Raw genomic sequence first — 18,283 nt, 5'->3', positions numbered from 1 at the left:
GAACCAGTTCTTTATGGAGCCTAGCATAGTGTCTCATGGACCAATCCACATAAGATAAGACCATCTACAGAGCATATTCTTCATATCACAGACTCTAGGTAAGAAGAAAGTATTCTCTAGGTAAGAGGAGAAAAACAAGTGAAGATTTCTTTCGTTAACACTTCCACCATGAAAGGAATGAGTTGACTACAGAACTATTTTCTTGAATATTTTTGTCTTGAATGGGGTTTTTATCCTTCGTTCACCACCCTAGGTAGAGCAGAATCACCAGAGTTATCTCATTACAGTAATGTCATAAATCCCATCCTATGGCAGCTGTGCATGATCCTGTGTTATGCATCCAATAAAGTTTATTCAGAAAATATGTCAGCTTCATTAAACAGGGATCTGATGATCTGAACAAACCACTTATCTTGCTTTTGTGACATGTATTGGTATCCTTAGGTCTAAAATGAAAATCTTGGTTGGTGGGGGTATTTGCCAAGGATTCCCTGCCTTATGTAAGCAGAATCATCTAATCACAATTCTGAGCTTAACTGGGGGGGAAGGAGGTGGAAGGTGTATTGTACTAGTTCTAAGAAATGTCTTACAGCTTGAGGATACGTGAGGTCACAAATGTAACAACAGTTGAACTAGCACCAAGAGCCAAAGAGGCCAATGATAAGGAAACCTGAAGCAAGAGAAAAAGGTGTACGTGTACATACACCAAGAAGCAAATGCTATCATTAATAATAATAATTGTTATTACAGCTATTAGAATGATGAGGCATTCATGGTTCACTTGGGTGAAATATATAATACATAAGCTAGAAAGAACCGTGGGTAAACTTATGGTTCTTTTTAAAAGGCAGTTTATATTCTAGGTTTATGTGATATGAGACACATAATTTAATACCACATGTAGGAACAGGATGCTGAAAGAAGTTAAGACTTGCAGCTTTAAAATAGTATAATGGCTAGTTCCTACCGGTCTTTTCTTGTGACACCTGCCTTAGCCAAGCCATCCAATATAGTTCTAACCTTTTCTGATATTTTAATGATGATGACAGGCCCAGAGTAAAGGAGACGAAATAATCAGAAGATTCAGAGGGGAAAAAGAAATAGAAAGAAAAAAAAAGAGTTTGTATTGTTTATACCATCTGATTTGACAAATTTTATATATGCTCTCTGTTTGCTTGGGATAGTTTATTGCTAATGTTATGACTTTCTCTTTTTTTTCATGTGCTTTGCTCTACCAGTTTTGGCTGAAAATATTTTGTATATGTCCATACTGTAAACCCTCATATTTTTCTAGAGATTTAGTGTGGTGGGGAAACTTTTTTTTCTTCCCCAAGGGTTAGGCACATCAATATTCTAGCTACTCACTTTCGAGGCCAATGGAAAATGTGCTCCTAAGATTAAATAGACCTGAGTAACACATAAATTCAGTTTATACTGATGCAGTATGTTGCATAGTTACATCCTGAATTTCTGATGATTGTAATACACCTGTTGAACAACACATCACTACTGAATAGTCACTGACCTAACAATTCAAAGACAGTGAGACAGCACAAGACTACAGACACAGGTTCTCTACAGATAGCCTGATTTGTACAGAGCATTCCTCATCTGTGGAACTCTGTGTGGAAAGGATCTAGGCCAGCCATGGAAAGCTGGCTCATAGAGGGTTCTCTAAAATATTTTTAGAATAAACTAGAGCAATAATACAAGCACAGAGAGCCCCTTTGTTATACAATGCATAATTTCTTTCCCCCCAAACAGGGTGTTTAAAAATATGATTCAGATTTTTATTATATAATTCCCCCTTTTACATATTTCTAAATGCCTCACATACCCATCACATGTTTTCCATGTCTGCCAATAACCTTAATTAAAAATTATAAACTTTTAAAGCCAATGTTACATTTGATTTAAGTAGATTTGCCGTATTTATCTGGTATTGGTTGGCTGCAGCCAGACTGGAGTTCTAAGTAATCAGGGGACTATGCTTTCCTTTCACCTCAGGTAAGAAATTGTATTCAACACATGCTTAAACCCAACAATAAGTATAATTAATGCTGTATAGATCTGGCTTGCAAATTAGCATCCTAAATTTGAGTCAAGTAAAAAAAGTACCAAAAGAAAATAGTTCCCCCAAGAAACCTAGCCAAATCTGTGAAATATTTCTCTAGGCAACCAAATTGCCCTGTGGCTAAGATGTGTCTAAGAATATCAGGAAACTCACCGATGAGATTTTACAATCAATTGTTACATGTTAGAAAATATGATGTCAGGATACTATGAAGAAAAGTACTACTATATATAATAATAAGAACTATTTATCTGAATAGTTTTTAACATTAACATGTAAAAAATATCCCGATGGATCTGAAATAATGATGTACTAAATGCTACAATGTCTGGGGTTTGCTTCAACATAACATGGCGATATAGTGAGAAAATAACAGGCCATCAGTTAGTCATTGTGCAAGCTGGTGATGAGTACATGGGAGTTCATTATAGTAATTTGTCTATATTCATGAATTTAAGATTTTTTATCATAAAAAATTTAAAAACATATACTGATTTGAACTTTTATCATTTATTATTTGTTGACTGATTCATTTACTGTTTATACAAGGTATTATTGAGATATAAATAATAATAATAATAATAATAATAATAATAATAATGCTCTTGTTGGGCATTTAGGTTAAATGGGCTATTCCTCTTCAGGAATATTATATATTTATTTTAAATGTTTATAAGGTCTATGTAATTACATATTTCTTAGGTTAAATTTTGAAAGCAGGACACAAAATTATATAGAAAGTATGACAACATCATGTTTTAAAAATATATCCTCAGGGGAAAATGAGAGTAAGGAAATATATCAAATGGTTATTAATGATTGGATTTAAATTATAGAAATAATTACTTTAATTTTTCTTCATTTTACTCCTATGTGTTTTTCTAAATTATTTTTAATGAGCATGTATCATTTTTAAATGAAAATAAATATTTATTCATTAGTGGAAAAGATATGCTCTCCTTTCCCAAGGAGCTTTTCATTTACTGAAACAGAGAAACTGCAAACACACAGCATTGCCCAGATAGTTTAAATCTCCATACCTAGAAGGGAAATACACCCACAGGAAAACAAACGTCAATACAGATTTTATCTGATCATAGAAACATAAAGAGCTTTCTCTGTGTTGGATAGCAATAGGGAAGAAACTGGCTTGTTTGCAAGCCAGCAAAAGCGTGAAATTCAGTCCTTTTTGTGATGAGATCATTTGGTGATAAATGCAAAAGGAGCGACAAATTAAAGTTACCAAATAAGCCTTTCCCTTGAGCTCCTGAGGCTTACACTCATATGAGTTTCTTTTGGGGTAGCATAGCAAGTAAAGCATGGGAGTGGGGAGGGAGGCGGAGCTACAATCCCGAAGGCTCCTGGCCTTCACTGGTGAGATGGATATGCTCAGAGAGACAGAGATAGATGTGCAACAGAATCAGAAACAACAACACAGTGACAACTATGGATTATGCACAATGGATATGGAAAGTCTCTGTTAGAAACCTATCTTTATTACCCCAAGAGATTATTTCCCTCAGTTTATGCACATTCATACAAAGCAAAGTCAAGAGTGTAACTTTTAAAGGTTTGGATGAATATGATGTTCATGACTAAACAGGCCTAGATGGAGCCAGGCAGAACACAGTTAGATGCCAGGCAAGTCACCCTTTTCCTCCTCCTCCCTCTCCAGTATATTTGCCAGTGCATTTCAATGCACGTCAGCCTCTAGCAAAGTCAGCTGTTTCAAGCTCTGATTGGATAATACTTTATCTACACACCCTCAGTCTTGACCTGCACTCTTCTCCCAGTCATGGAAATATCAAGAATTCTAGAAGGCCACAATATCAATCTTTTTGAAACTTAACAAACTTTACAAATTTTCACTACAAGACACCCAAAAAAATCTTCAAGCCTATGCGTACCTGTAGCCCTGGTCTTGGTCCTTTTACTTAACTGGTAAAAGAGGATAGCCTTATTTATGTCTTTGAAGGGCATTTTCCTTTTCTGCCTGTTGGTAAGTGCAAGAGCAATCATGTCTGATTTTAAGATTGATCCAAATGAAGCAAATGCATTTCAAATTTACAGAATACCATAGAATACTAATGGGTAGTTCAAAGTATCACTAAATGTGTTTGGAGGGTTTTGAGTTTTTTCAAAACATACAATGTTCCACACAGGAAACATCAGTGCCCAACTTCACCCTATCACTCTTTCTGTCCACTCAGGAGTCTCCTTTGGAAATATATCTCTCTGGAGGATCTTCCAAACAAGTCCTTTGAATACTTCCATCTTGTTTAACAGAGTCATTCTAAAATATTTGTCAAAATCTGTGATAATAGGTTCTGGAGATCATGTTTCTTATTCTTCTAAATGCTGGTATTTCAAATGAACAAATAGGATATTAAAGATCTGTCCTTTACCAATGTCAAAATATGTCCTGTCAAAATTTAGTATTGCTAAAGTTTAGACCCAAAGACTCACCACAGCCTTTGGATCTCATATTTTCTGAGGTTCATGGAAAGATATTTGACTTCTTTGCACCTCAATATTTTGGACTGCCATTTAGAGATAATGAGAGTTACTTACCAGACAGCAATGTCATGAGGAATATCCTGTTAGTAATGATGAAACATTCTGAAATAAAAAGAGTACGGGTAAGTGTTAGGTATTTATTTTAATAAATGTATGACAACATGGTAATCATAGAAAATAACCTATTTATTCCTCACTTTGGGATACTAAGTGGTAGTATATAAAAAGTAAAGGATGTTTCCCTTTGGGAATGGAAATAGAATTGTGCACTAAGAAAATAGCTTTCGTAACTGCCTGCATGTTTAAGGTCTCTAACCAGTTGCAACCAGTTATGAATGACTTGCTGCCCATTTCTGCAATTCACTGTAACTTGTGTTGAGAAGGTTATGCTTTATGGTTAATTATCCATGGTCTGTTTAAAAAAATAAATCAAACCATTGTAAACCACTAGGATTTGCAGCTCCATCTGAACTTTACTGTAATTTTGATCAAACATTTTGTACATAAAAACAAACTGGTTTCTCTTTGTTTTTAGTTGTTTGTTATTTGTGTTGTAAATATTGTGGCAATGGTGGGAGAATAAGCTATGGATTATTTACCCTCGGTTTCATGAGTTGTGAGTTATTGGCCTTATCCTCCTTTATAAGTATAAATAAATGTATAGTATTATATTCCACGTCCTGTAAGACAAATGGAACGAGTGAACTGAAACCTTTTAGATCCAAAATCTTTTATGCAAAGTCATAGAACAACAAAACAAAACCCAAATTAACATTTAAAAAGCTTCTACTGTGGAGCAACAAAGTCTTTAAATATTATATAATCTGCATTTTAAAAATTGCTCATCTAACAGGCAGCAGTCTATCCATCATTCTACAAGCTTTTCAATGCCTTTAACATTTAGAAGTTACAGGTGGTTTTCCCACAGATCACCCAGCACCCCCAATACCACTACCACAATGAAAGCCTTGAAAATGGGCGGCATGATTACTTTAAGCCAAAACTGATTTAGAAAAATCAGGAATTCGTGTAGCTAAAAGTAATGAAACACTATATAAAAGAAGAACCCTATAGAATTTTTTATAGTTACCATCCTAGGACCTATATAAACAAAAGAAGTCCAAAAACAATTGTCCAGAGAAAATGAGAAAAGCCAAGATTCAAAGGACCCTGTGGCAGAGTGCATGAGGAGCATACTCGATAGCTAGAATCATAAGTATCTAACACATTTGCATATGAAACTTAATGAGGATCACCAAGGTAGCTTGCCAAAAATTATGTTTGTTAAATCAGCCAACAGTCTATGCAGCACTGACCCCTAAAAAGAACCTCTAGGAAAGATGTAAAATTGTCTCTGAAATTTGCTTCTTTTATAAAGGCAGAAAGGATAAAAAGGCCTTTCTCGTAAAATGAAGTGATCGGTCCACTACTAGAGCCTGAAGAGTTCTGTATCAGATTTCTTCTTACTCTTTATTACTTGCACAGCTTACTGCTTACCTGCATCAGCACTCTGCAGGGTTGGCCATAGCAGGTCCCTTACCAGTTCACTGAAACATGGAAAATATTTATGATGGTACTATTATGTGCCAGACACAACTGGACGGATTCTGCTTGAAAAGGTAAGTCAGTAACTGAGGTTCTCGTTCCACATTAAAAGAAAAAATCTATCCCTACTGCCAACAGCAATAAGAACAGAAGCTAGGGTGAAACAGTTGTCAAAGACTTACGAAAAATTCGAAACTGTTTAAAATTCTCCCTAGCTTCTTTTCTTGCATGTCCAAGTAACAGAAAGCTTAGGCCTGCCACCTGTCCTAAGCCTGGATCCCATATTAAAAAAATAAAAAAAAACAGAAAAATGAGAAACAGCTAATGTGTTCCCAAGGCCTTGGTTACAATAGAAAATGAGAGCCGAGAAGTCTACATTGGCACACATCGAGATTTGAAAGGTCAGTCCTGCCCTACTATGGTTCAGAGAGCATGAAAACCCACCAAGATGAAAATGGAAGCTATTCTGACAACAGGAGGCAGGGAAAAAGTTCGAAGAATTTTCCTCTGCTTCTTTTATAACGAGATACTTTCAACTATTTTTGACAACCAATAAAGTGCAAATCTCCCTCACTTTTGTGTTCTAAGTCTTTTTTTTTTTTTTTAATCTAAGCAACCCATTTGAAAATTAGGGTACTCAGAGTAACTTCTTGTATACAGAACTACACATTTAAAAAGCTTTGTGCAGATTGTTAATCATATTAAAATTACATCACAAACAATGCACTTTACATGGTGCAAATGTTTTATGTTTTTTTTCTTTTGACAATCAGGCACCTACATGCAAAACTGCATATTGGAATCCAAATCCAACTATAATACATGGAGAGGAACCCTTAGAAAAATGCCTGTGGGAATATGATATCCCAGTTAGAGACTAGAATATTCTGACCAATTTTCATTATTTCTCTGTAATAAATTTATCTGAGCTATAGATCCTGTTAAGAAAATAAAGCTAAATGGAAAAGTATTAATAAAATACATTAAATATATATACTAGCTTAGTCATTATTCATACTAAGATCAGAAAAGATTTCCGCAAGTCATCACAAATACAGAGATGGGATAATACTAATAATCTCGATCATCCAGTTGTTAAAACGGAGAACCACAAATCTGGGCAATAATAGTTTTGTTTTTTATCTTGTGCACCAGATTTTTCCATACAAAGGAATTCTAAATTGCAATAGTTAACACATAAGACAGTGTTAAACAAATTCATAACTTTAGTAAAATTAAATGAACCAATTTCTTATGGCGTTAATAACCAGAAGTAAAGTATGATCTTAAAGAATGATGCTGATCCAAGATACAAGGAGATCAAGTGCTTCAATAGTTCCTCCTCACACACTAATGATCACATCCATCCTCTCTTCCACCCACCTCCCACCTTTTCTGGTTGTATTAAAAACAATCAAAACTACCACCACCGCTGCTACCCTTCACACACCTGAACTTAATTTCTTCTAAGAGATGCCTAACAGTGCCTAGGGCTGTGCTATCACTTTATATCCATTTTATGACCGCTTGAGAGGCAGAAACTAAAAAGGAAGACCAAAACAAAACAAAAAATCCCTCCAACCTCCCTTATCAGACAAATGCCTGGTTCCCAGAGGACATCAGTCAATTAAGCGAAACCAAATATTATAACAGGGAAGAAGGACTGATAAATTGCATACAAATCTCACTGTGCTCCCACTTAAGCTGGAAAGGGAGTTACACCAATGAAAGAAAAGGGGGAGGGAGTTGTGGGAAGGAGTGAAGGGCTATAGAAAGAGCGAGAGAAAAAGAGAAAGAGAGAGAGAGAGATTTATTGTACATTTGAGACATTAAGAAGGCACTACAGTGAAACCAAAGGTGTTCCAGGGAGAAATTGACAGAAAGTTCTAAATGAGAATTCCAGAAACTATTCCTTCTTAAATAAAACTGTTTAGATGATGAATTCTATAGAAAGTCTGAATTAACTGTCTCTGTTGTAGCATCTAGATGTTTTCTCTTTCATTAAGACTTTGGAGTTTGAATGTACTTTGTTAAAAAAAAAAAAAAAGAAGAAAAAAGAGAAAAAAAGAAAAAAAAAGCATTAGAGCTTTATATAGCTCCGAAAGTAAAAAGCAAGAGAAAGATGGGTTTATATAACTGGCTTTTTTACATAAATATTACATCAGGATACATTTCAAGTGAAAACACACAAACACACACACACCCGTCTTCCTTATACTCTATTTTAAAATTCATTTCATACTTTAAATGTTGTCGGTTTTTCACAAAATAAGTAAAAACGAAGTCAAAACATCTCAAAATAAGTTGCCTTATATTACCTGGAAAATTAAGCCATCATACAGGTCACGATGTCTCATTTAAAGCCAGTTAAGGTGCTGACAATTATGGGGCATTTTGCTGCAGCCTAGGGCAACTAGAAAGGGCCATGGATATTAACTAACTCCCTTCTAAACAGTCTGAGAAAAGGGAAAAAAAAACTGTAAGTTTCCCCATCTGTTATTTCCTTTTTTTTTCTTTTTGGCTGTGGAAAAGTAAAATTATGCAAGAGCTTTTGAATGTAAAGGCTGTGTGTGCTTTTTCCCTTTTTGTCTCTGTGTACCGGTTAAGTGATGTTGCGTAACTGAGTACAGAGTAGGCGGTTAGCGTTTACTATTGATTTACACTATGCCATCTAATGAATTCAGAACACTAAAAAGAAAGGAGCAGGAGAGGGAGGGAGGAAAAAGAGAAAGGGAGAAATAGGGAGAGGAAAAAATAGGAACGAAGGAGAGGAAGAAAGAGCTTATTCAGAGAAACAGTTCTAATGACTGGAATAGGTTCATTTTTATTTCCTATAGCTCTGACTTTTGGTTATTGTTCAGCTCTCACAAAAAAATGGTCTTGAGCTGGTGACCCCGATATTCCAATACTATTTCTAATAAGGATTACTGGCAGGTGAATGTCTGAAAGTTCTAATGTGTCAAATTACTTGAAAGCAATTTCACTAAACTGTCAGACTCCTCCATATGCATCTATTTATGATTCTCTCTATGCATTTGTGAATCTGTATCTGTGATCACCATTGCTTTTGTCCTACTGGCTTACCCAATCAAAAATATTATTTGAAATATACCACGGGAATATCATCAGGGTGAAGAGAAATACATTCTATTTTACCCATCTCCTTTAAAAATACATAAAGAACACATTTAGAAATCTTTAAATAGATCACTATTTTACTTTGAAAACAGACATGCTACAAATTGTTTGGCTGAACAAAACAGCCCAATATAGGATAATAAAAGAGAAATAGGCAAAATGAGGAAGAACGCTAAATTAAGGAACAATATTCATAAAGAAATTTAAATAATTTCTTATGTCTATGGAGAGCTTTTAACTTTTGTTTGGGTGGATTACAGGCATTCTCAGTCTTTGAATGCTGCTCAGTGCTTCCCATGCCATATAATGAATTCCCAAAGCTTGGGCCAGAAAGAAAGGGTGAAGTTGTTTCTGCTGCTAGGTACAGGTCCTTCCTGTACCTGAGTGCCATCCTATGGCTGAGAACAACCACTAAGGTGAGAAAGAGAAAGAGAAGTTCTCTTTAGTAATCAGCTGAAAAGCTGGGCAGGGAACTTGATTTCTCCCTCAATGTGTGTTTGCAAATGATGACTGGGAAAAATCACAGGAGGTTATCCAAAGGAAAGAACAAGAGTTGGGGTTTCTAGTCATCCAGTTGTCTTCTCTTTTCAGCCATCTGAGCTTAGAAAATATTAAACAGAAGCCTACTCTGTCCACTTGTCAAAGATGCTTTAATGACCCATGGTGGTATGCACACAGTTGTATACCTAGCACTTACCACGGTGCTTGGCACATTTTCTATACTCAGCAAATATTTATTGAAACTGAAAAATGATGATGGGAGAAATATCTCTGTAGAAAGAGTGCACTAGAAAGGCCTGAGAAAATATATTCCAATGTTTTACAAGAAATCTTAGGCTATACTGCTGTATCATTAATCTGCACACAAAATAATACTGTGAGAGAAATATCAGGCAGTTATTTAGGGGTCAGTTGACTTCAGTTCCATTTTATTAGGAGAAAGCTTAACAAAAATTATAATACTGATAACATCAGCAAAGTTTTGTGTTCATTTCCACCATCGCTTTTGGGCTGTCTTTCATTTCAGTCTTGGGCACAGAAAAGTCCATTTTAATTTCCATGGACATATTCTAAAGAAAAAGTCATGGGATATCAACGTAATTCATCTTTTAAAAAATACTGAGACAAATGTAGCCATTTAGTAATGGAAGAGAATATGGCTTTTTGTTGAAGGGCAAGGCAGGTTGAGTTTTGATTAGGTTACACAAATTTAAATTACTAGAAGGACAACCAAGAATGTACTGATTTCCATTTTCTTGGTTAAACAGTTTTTTTTTTTAGAAAAAAAATAAATTCTGGCTTAGAAAGTCAGAAATGCCATCTTTCAGTTAATTGGAGAATAAGACCTTTAGAAAAAGAATTGCAACTACAATTTCTCAAAAATTCCAGTGAAGATTCAACTTAAAGCATGTTTAGCAACAGTAGCCATATTATTTTTAAAAATGGGGCTACCATCTTGTTAATTCTGTAGGACTGAGCATGTAGATATTAGTCAAAACCTTCAAAAAGTTTTTTTTTTCGCTCTCTAACTTTGGTCATCTATTTAATGTAATCGGATTCAGCAACTTCCTTCAATAAGCATTCTGGCAATATGTCAACAAGATCATTCCATGTGCTCTTTCATTTCATGATTCTTAAAAGTGGATGAGAACTTACCTGTCCTTCTTCATTTTATATACGAAGATTCTGAGGCTCAGAATTAATTTTCTCAAAAGCATATATTTTGAGGCAGAGTGGACTAGTATCTAAAGCTCACAGTTCATTTTTTTCACAGCACAGACTAAATCAAAGTTGTATAAATTCAATCTTATTTTAAATGCCATAGGGGAAGATTTCAAAGGATTCTTTTATAAGATAACGAATTCTTACATTATGTAAAATGTTCACCTCAAAGCTATCTTATACTTTTTTTAAATCTTAAATGTGAGCCTACTGTTCAAATTGTTGCTTCTCCTTTTCCTTGTCTTAATTTTTGACTCTTTAGAGTCTTTGCCTGCTGTCCTCTCACTTCTACTGTGTCTAGTTCATATATGGCCCTTCCTGACTTCATATTCTTCCTTCTCTCTCTCTTTTCATCTGTTTATCAAACTTTTATTTATTCTTGTTCCTCACAGAAATGATTTCCTTGTTAATGTGATATCCTCAGAAACTACAAAGGAAGAAAAAGTGTAAATTTAGTATTATTATAATAAATAGGTCTTTGGTTTATATTTAAAACAAAACTGCAATAAGATATTGACAAACAGTAAACTACAGCTATAGGCTTCCCTATAGAAAGTTACAGCTGTCTAGACCTCCATATTATCAATATGAAAACTTGGGGCTAGCATTTCAAAGTATCTCATCAAAGACACAGAGCAAAGGCTCATGATCTCCAGACCACTCATTTTCCACTACACCAGGACACCTTTCGTTTCCCTTTTCTTTCTTTCTATTCTACATTACAGATATTTGAGACTGATTACGGCACAGCAGGAGGAGATCTAGAGAAATCTCCGTGGCTTAATGTGGTCAAACTCTCTCAATTCCAAAAAAAAAGTCAGAAAGACCTGCACACTAAAATTGTAGTTACACAGAAAATGAACTCTGAGGAGGTTAAAAGAGTCCTCTGACATGAGAAAGTAGTCTCTGGATAGCAGGAACATTGCTGCCAAAATCATTGTAATTAAGATTCGGTCATTGTTTCCATTATAAACCTTACGCTTATGGGGTTTGTAATTCAGTTAAAATGATCAGCTGTAGGCTGAAATGCAGCTCCAAGTATCTTAGAGTGGGAGGTCTTTCTCCCCTCCTATTCCTTAAAAACGAAAACACATAGCAACTATTTAATAATTTCAATGAGAGTTGTATTCTGACCCTTCCCCTACAAAGGGCAGTTAATCAATGAGCTTAATCTAGAGTGAGCCAAAGTGAGCAACATCCACTGTGGAATGAAGCACATTAACCTGGCATATGAATGGGCAATAAAAGGATTTCCTATTATTTCATAAGGCTTAATGTACATCACTCCATTCCACTGTATTGATGTGAACAGGCTTTCAGCAACACCGTGTTGAAAAATCTCCCACTTCTGTTTGTTAACTCATTATTGTAGGAAACATTACAATGACAGGAGACAGGAATTTTTGATGGTTTCCTTAGATTTCTTTCCTCATAAGCTCGTTCCCAGGGTCAGTATTAGATAATCAATAATTTCTAAAATTCTTTGCTCCTATTTCTTTTTTTTGTTTTTTTTTTTGTTTTTTTTTTTTTGAGATGGAGTCTCGCTCTGTCGCCCAGGCTGGAGTGCAGTGGCGCGATCTCGGCTCACTGCAAGCTCCGCCTCCCGGGTTCACGCCATTCTCCTGCCTCAGCCTCCGGAGTAGCTGGGACTACAGGCGCCCGCCACCGCGCCCGGCTAATTTTTTGTATTTTTAGTAGAGACGGGGTTTCACCATGGTCTCAATCTCCTGACCTTGTGATCCGCCCGCCTCGGCCTCCCAAAGTGCTGGGATTACAGGCGTGAGCCACCGCGCCCGGCCCTTATTTCTTCAGCATTGTCTACAATATCTGATACCTACAGTGTAATGCTATGTGCCACCATGGTGTGGAGGGATTGGGGAAGAAATCATAGCTATATATTAAAATTAACAGGCCAGAGGAAACTGGTATTTATTGAGTACATACTACATGACATATATTCCATTAATATTATTTCATTTAATACAAACCTGCAGTGAAGTGGCTGTGGCCCATGTTTTATAGATTAGCAACATAGTTAAAGAGCTGTTAGCTAACCTGCGTAAGGAAACAGAGCTAATTAAAAAAGTTGCAAAGTGAGGTTTGAATCAAGATCTGTTTGACTCCCAGGCCCGTATGCACTGCAATGTACTGCAACACCAGGAACAGAATACGAAACCATCTAACTGAAAAAAAGAAAATTCTCCATGCCAATGATGAGAGCTACCTCATGCTCCAAGTAGGAGGTAGAAAGGGTAAATGACTCCTAAAAAGAGATTCTTGCTTTGCTCTTGGCTCTGATAAATCCCTGTTTATTCATATGCAAATATCCAAATGCATATTTGGAAAATGTTTTGTCTTAGATAAGAAAATGCACAATCTCCTAGAAACCTTTAAATGAGACCAGACATTCAAATGTTTACAAAAATTCCTTTGAAGATTTATATTAGGAGAAAGTTTTAAAACATAATACATTAAAAAAACAGATGATTGGCTAGGCATGGTGACTATAGTCACCATGGGAGTCACTTTGGGAGGCTGAGGTGGGTGCATGGCTTGAGCCCAGGAGTTTGAGACCAGCCTAGACAACATGGTGGAACCCCATCTCTCCAAAACACAGCGAAAAAAAAAAAATTAGCAGGCATGGTGGCACGTGCCTATAGTCCCAGCTCCTCTGGAGGCTGAGGCTGAGGATTGATTGAGCCCAGGAGTCGGAGGCTTCAGTGAGCCATGATCATGCTACTGCACTCCAGTCTGAGTGAGAGAACGAGACCCTGTCTCAAACCCTCCACCCCCAAAAATCAGATGATTAATACATTAACATTTCAATCTGGATGTGTGTGTTTGTGTGTGTGTGTCTATGTGCATATAAACCTATAAATATACACATACACAGACAAATTATTTTGTCTTTGCCAAAATTTCTGGTAATTATTATAAAGTATTTGACAAAAGCTAAACAGTAAATATGTTACACCAGGAGCAAAGGAAACAAAGAACAAGAAAAGAGGAGTATGTGTATGTACATACTTCCCTCAGAAATCTAACCCTAAAACATTTTTTAAGCTAAATGGGACATAGTGCTTTAGTCTAAATTGTGTGTGTGTGTGTGTGTGTGTGTGTGTAAAGATAAAGGAGTTTTACTATGCTATTTCGGCAAGTGATTATTTTTCTAAAATCTTTGCTCGATCGTTTTATGTAGATATACTATAATACTCTTGAATAAATAAATACTTAAATAAATAAATAAATAACATTAGAGCTCATCAGGTAAATAACAGAATTTAAAAAAGAATCTGTAGTCTGAAATACTGTAAAGTATGCCAACTTTACACATTACATTAAGTATTCGTTCAAAATAATTTATAAATTGAAAAGTATACTCCATTTTATTCACACAATGCAATTTTTTTAATGAATCTTACACAAGTTTGTGTGTGTGTGTGTTAGAGAGAGAGTGTGTGTGTGATCCTCAAGACCACTCAGTCACTCTTTATAAATATTTTAAAATCATAATTTGGTGAAGTACTAAACAACAAAGTAACTGAAGCCAGATTTGAGAGAAGAATGAACAGTTCTCCAGGAAGCACCAGTTCATTCCTTAACATTCAATAAATCTTTATTGCTTTTCCCTTCCCTCCTTTTTTTCCTCCGGTCTAAACTCTGATTTGGAGCAGAAGTTAGGAGGAACACATATTCTGAACCCTCTTCTCTCATCCCTGTAAGGAAAAGCAATGGTAGACTAATGACAGAAAAAGCAATTGCAACAACTTTGGCAGTTTTATGGTACTGGGAAAAAGCAGGCTTTGTATTTGTACGTTTCAAGGAATTTCTTCAAATTTTAGCTTCTTTGAATATTCCTGCAACAAAGCTGAAGAGGAGATAAGATCTGCTAGGGAAATAGATGAGGTTTAGAGGGAAAAAGGAGGCACTACTTTTTTTTTTTCAAATAGCATTCAAACACATGAGCAAGATATAACTTGCAACATTAAAAAGTAAATTAGCTAGCTAAAAATAACTCACAATACCCTTCTAACTAAAACAAAATAAAATAAAGCAAAAACTCACAACCAATTATTTTGACTGGTAAAAACAGACAGTGATATGAAAGTAACAGATGGAAGCCCAGTTTTACTCACACAACACCCTCACTAAAGACAATTGCAAGCGTCCCCATGACAATAACTTAACAATGGTCACTTTAGCCTGAGATATCTCCTTTAGGTGAGTTTCCTTAAAGACTTCAGAGGGGCTTGTAGAAAATACTGTAGAACGAAACCAACTCATCTGTCTATACCTAGAAATAGGGGAGAGCTGCAAATCACAGCCTGTGGACAAAAGGGATCCAGGTGTCACATTTGCCAAATCTTTTTGCAAGACTGAAATAGATTTTCTTTCCTTATTTATTTTTTGTTGTATGGCAGTATTTTTAGGAGAGGTGACATTTCTGTACTTTTAAAAACACAACACTACACAGCACCTTAAAACTTTCCTAAATCAAATAATTAACAGTAATAAATCTTCCTGCTAATTTCTCCTCAAAGTTGAAAGAAAGGTTATTTTCTTACCTTACACTGTGCCTTCTGATATGACAGTGTCATTCAGTCAATAATTTCAATGTCAGTTACTGATTTCTAACTCTTTTATTACAAAGACTTCAAGCAATAATGAAATGGTGCTGATCTGCTTGCTTTCACTCTATATAACGTCTATATTTATATGCTTATGCTTCTATTTGGATCTATATTTATCTGCTTTATCTGCCTACAGTGCATCTGTTTCTCATACACACAGACATATATTTATATATATACACACATACTGTATATATATATATAGGTTATATATAAACACACATACCCACAAAAATGTATGAATGTATGCCAGTGAGCTTACTTCAACAACCATGCAGGTGCATAAATATTCAGGCACATGACAAATATACAAAGAACATAAATGCTCATGTAAACATAGTTACACAGGAAAAAGAATATCTTAACAACAGCCCTGTCTGCCATACTTGGCTGTTGGCCTTTGAGACTTACACACTGTTGAATGGTATGTCATAGACTACTCTGAGGAGAAAAATCTTCTGAAGGCAAAAGTATATAACTAAATTAAGATAATGCATTCTAACTCACTCATTTTCGCAATGAGGAGTCTGAGATACTAAGGTGAATAGCAAAGATTTTACAGCTTTCTGGAGGAAGAGCTGGAAGTTTTACCCAAGTCTCTGCCTGCTAGACAAATGCTCTTTCTACTACTATGTTGAATTGAAGGGATGAAAACAATTTTTTCAAACTCAGTATCATTATTTTCTAATTGCCACTCTTTCCCATTTTTCCCTTTTCTTGCTGTGTGAAATGTAAACAAACAACATTCACTAAGGGTCAGACACTGTTCTAAATATTCTATATGTACTATATCATTTAATCTGTATAATATCTCTATATAGTAGGTATTATTATTCAAAATCTTAGTTTAGTGAATTAAATAACTCACTCAAAGCTACATAGCTAGTAAGGAAAAGGGCTGAGCTCCCATAATACTCAAGACTCGTGTTTTTCCCACTTAACTATGATGCCTTCCTTAATACATATTTGTATATAATACTAACCCTTCCCTCACCACCACAGGCTGATAGTCTTAGAAATCTAATATTTGATCTGTTTCAGAACACATAACAAGTTTAAAGGTTCTCTCAGCCTGAGGAAAAAAAATAAAGGGAAGTAGAGCAGGTGTAAGTTACATCCCTAGTATGCAGCACATGCCCTATACTAGAGAACTGAAATATGCAAAATTACCCCCCAAAATTACTCCAATGATAATGTGATGTGATTTAAAGTCTTAATAACTTCCAGTCTATGAACATTTTATGTCTTTTGCAAGGGATTATGGCAAACTGATAATACAGAATCAGATTGGAAATGCAAGAAGGCAAGGGGAAAATAGCAAAAGGAAGAAAGACCCACAGCCACTTCTTCCTCCTCTCTTGGCACAACACTTCCAAAAACAAACACCTATTAAAAACAACAAAGCCAGTATCAAAATTTGGTATTTTTTTCCCCACTCAAGTGTTAGAGACAAATTCAGAAAAGAAACTAAGTCTACGTATGGTAGGTAGTTTTATAAAAATCTCTTCAGATAGTAACCAGTTGTGAGCCATCCGAACACAGAGGAATTTTACACTTTGGCCGGCTAACCCAGAACCCAGCACTGGGAGATGTCATGTGGATTTGTGAAACTCCCTGGGGCATACTGCATCCATAAGCCAAAGAACAGAAATTATACTGATCCATACATGCAGCTCTTCATCTGTGACATATTGATAATTACTCTTCATTTGTGAATTAAATCCTAGTTATAAAAACAACTTTCAGACATTTGTCACAAATGGCACATTTTACTTAACTCTTTCATAACACCATCTAGCCACGGTCTATAGGAAATGGGAGCTACCACACTCCCATATAGGTCATGATATTATAGGAAGAATATGATGTAGAGAAAGAGAGAGAGAGAGAGACAGACTTGAGTTTGAATCCCAGGTTTTCCATTTATTAACAATAGCGCTTTAGGCACATCACTTAAATGGTTCTGAAACCTCATTTTCATCACCTGTGGAATAAAGAATAAAACCACCTATTTTGCAGGAACACTGTAAGGATTAGAGACATCCCAGCACAAAGTCCCCCTTATAAAAGGGGGCATTAAATATTAATTATTGTATGTTTAAGAAGGCTATTTGTGTGTGACTTTGTCTTGTATAAATGATACATAAATCTTCTGGGATTAACAGAAGATGTGAGATACTTTTTATGCTTTTTTAATCAAAGACAAACTTTTTGGTGATCACATGTGTTCCATGTAAAAGTGGAAATAAAAGCATATCAGAGTGTAACATTTTCAGTGGACGATTTTAAAGCACTTAATAACCCTTGACTTTTTGTGATTGCTGGCACTCTCATTTAACAGTTGGGCAAAATGGGGTTCAGAGATACATCCTCCAAATCAATAATAATAATAAAGAAATCACCAGCAGGGGTTAGTAGAAAGTCTGTTTTTAACATCTAAATCCGACAGTGTCCAGCTAAGGAATAACTGCTGCAAGGTCACAGATACAAAGGGCCACACTTTCCCCAAAGCTCTTTGAGATTATTCACTGAGGCCAAAACATTAGGTAATGCTGTGTACATCTGCTGAGATAACAAGGGTGAGTCAGGGTTAGGTCACGGTTTCAGGTTAGAGGGGTGGGGTGAAGAGTGGCTTTCAGATCAAATGATGAGAGTA

The 18,283-nt window shown here is 35.7% G+C and overlaps 1 protein-coding gene across 6 annotated transcripts in view; it reads right to left on the bottom strand.

The window, feature by feature from the left end:
• Positions 1–18,283, bottom strand: part of ZBTB20 (zinc finger and BTB domain containing 20) — an 807,544-nt gene that overhangs the window by 347,723 nt on the left and 441,538 nt on the right. For all 6 annotated transcript variants that reach the window (XM_030802021.1, XM_030802016.1, XM_030802015.1 and 3 more), the window contains one exon: positions 4,646–4,693. The gene's annotated coding sequence lies outside the window, so the exon portion shown is untranslated. The remainder of the gene's footprint in view (positions 1–4,645; positions 4,694–18,283) is intronic.

Source organism: Nomascus leucogenys, chromosome 21, assembly GCF_006542625.1.
Source record: "Nomascus leucogenys isolate Asia chromosome 21, Asia_NLE_v1, whole genome shotgun sequence".
Classification (NCBI taxonomy): domain Eukaryota; kingdom Metazoa; phylum Chordata; class Mammalia; order Primates; family Hylobatidae; genus Nomascus; species Nomascus leucogenys.
The sequence above is the reverse complement of the archived record's forward strand: the minus strand, read 5'-3'. Positions and strand labels throughout refer to the sequence as shown.